We start from the raw sequence: 2,473 nt of genomic DNA, 5'->3' as shown, positions 1-2,473 counted from the left end.
ATAATCAATGTAATGAAACAAGTTATATGAATTGTTGAATGTGAAACTGATGATGTGCCCTGTAAACTTTCATTCAATCCACAATAAAAACCTTAAAAAAAAAAAAAGTTATAAATAAATAAGAATAAAGTGAAAAATAAATAAATAACCTGTGAAATTAACAAAGTAAAGTAGAAAACTTATACAGACCTATAACAAAAGAAGAAATTGATCAGATAATTTTTAAACTCCCAACAGAAAAAAAAAAGTCTAGGCCCAGATGGTTTTACTGATTAATTATACCAAACATTCAGAGAAGAGTTGACACCAATTTTATTCAAACTATTCCAGAACATAGAAAAAGATGGAAAACCCCTGAATACATTTTATGAAATAAAAATAACTCTTATACCAAAATCAGGCAAAGACATCACTAAAATAGAAAATTGTAGACCAATCTCCCTCATGAACATAGATATCAGAATTCTCAGCAAAATCATAGCCAATAGGATTCAACACCATATCAAAAAATAATAACACATCATGACCAAGTGGGATTCATATCAGGGATACAAGGATGGTTCAATATTAGAAAGACAACACTGCAATCCACCATATAAATAATAAAAAAGGAAAGAATCACATGATCATTGATTGATGCAGAAAAGGCATTGACAAAATCCAACATCCACTTCTGATTTAAAAAAAAAGAAGAATTGAAGGGAAATTCATCAACATAATTAACATCATATATACAAATCCAACAGTCAACATTACTCTCAATAGAAAGATACTGAAAGCATTTCCTTTGCAAACATGAACCAGAAAACAATGCCCTTTATCACCATACCTATTCAATATTTTGTTGAAAGTCTTTTCCAGAGCCATAAAGCAAAAAAAGAAATTAAAGGCATCCAAATGGGCAAAGAAGAAGTAAAACTTTCTCTATTTATAGATGATATGATCCTATACTTAAAAAATTCCAAAGACTCAGCCAGAAAATTATTGGAACTCATTGAAAGATTCAGCAAAGTAGCAGGGTACAAGATCAATATACAAAAATCAGATGGATTCCTCTATTACTAATAACCACAGCTCTGAAAAAGAAATTCAAAAAACAATAACTATTTATTATAGTGGCCCAAAAGATGAAATTGCTGTTGTTGTTGCTGTTAATTACCATTGAGTTGGTGCTGACTCATAGCAACCCTGAATAGGGTTTCCAAGGAATGACTGATAAATTTAAATACTTAGGAATAAGGCTAACCAGAGAAACAAAAGACCTATACAAAGAAAACTATAAAACACTACTACAAGTAACCAAAAGAGACTTACAAAATAGGAAGAATATACTATGCTCATGACTAGAAAGATTTAACATTGTGAAAATGTCAACACTACCCAAAGTAACCTACAACTATAATGCAATCCCAATCCAGATTCTAATATCATTCTTCAAAGAGATGGAAAAGCTGATCACTAACTTTATATGAAAAGGAAAGAGACTGTGGATAAGCAGGGTATTACTTAAGAAGAAGAACAAATTTGGAGGCTTCTCACTCCCTAAACTCAAATTTTACTACACAGCCACAATGATAAAAAGAGCTTGGTACTGGTACAATGAAAGATACATACATCAATGGAACAGAATTGAGAACCCAAAAGTAAATCTATCCATATATATAGTCAGCTGCCCTTTGACAAAGAGCCAAAACATTAAATGCGGAAGAGATAGTCTCTTCAACAAATGGAGTTAGTAAAACAGGAAATCCATTTGCAGAAGAATAAAACAACATCCATATCTCACACCATATACAAAAACAAACACAGTGTGGATTAAAGACCTAAATGCAAAACCTAAAACTATAAAGATCATCAATAAAAAATTAGACAAATTTAGGGACTCTAACATGTGTCATAAATACACTATCAAACTTTACTAAAAACACACAAACAGTAGAAGACAAAATAGATGACTAGTTGTTGTTGTTAAGTGCCATCAAGTCGGTACCGACTCATAACCCTATGCACAACAGCATGAAACATTGGCCAATCCTAGGCTAACCTCACAACTGTTGCCACACTTGAGTGCATTGATGCTGCCATTTTGCCAATCCATCTCACTGGGGGTCTTCCTCTTCTTTTCTGACCTTTCACCTTCTCCAGCAACTGGTCCCTCTTGAAAATATGTCCTAAGTATGAGAGAAGAAGTTTGGCCATCCTGGCCTCCAAGGAACACTCTGGCTGCACTTCCTCCAACACAGATCTGTTGGTCTTTTGGCAGCCCCTGATGCTTTCAATATTCTCCTCCATCACCATAACTCAAATGCATCAATTCTTCTATGGTCTTCCTTACTCACTGTTCGACTTTGAAATAATATGAGGTTATTGAAAATACCATAGCTTGGGTCAGGAGCACCTTAGTCCTCAAGCTGACATCTTTGCTCTTCAACACTTCAAAAAGGTCTTGTGCAGCAGATTTGCCTAATGCAAT

The sequence above is a fragment of the Chrysochloris asiatica genome, unplaced genomic scaffold (assembly GCF_000296735.1).
Source record: "Chrysochloris asiatica unplaced genomic scaffold, ChrAsi1.0 scaffold00031, whole genome shotgun sequence".
NCBI lineage: Eukaryota > Metazoa > Chordata > Mammalia > Afrosoricida > Chrysochloridae > Chrysochloris > Chrysochloris asiatica.
Note: the sequence above shows the minus strand (reverse complement) of the source record.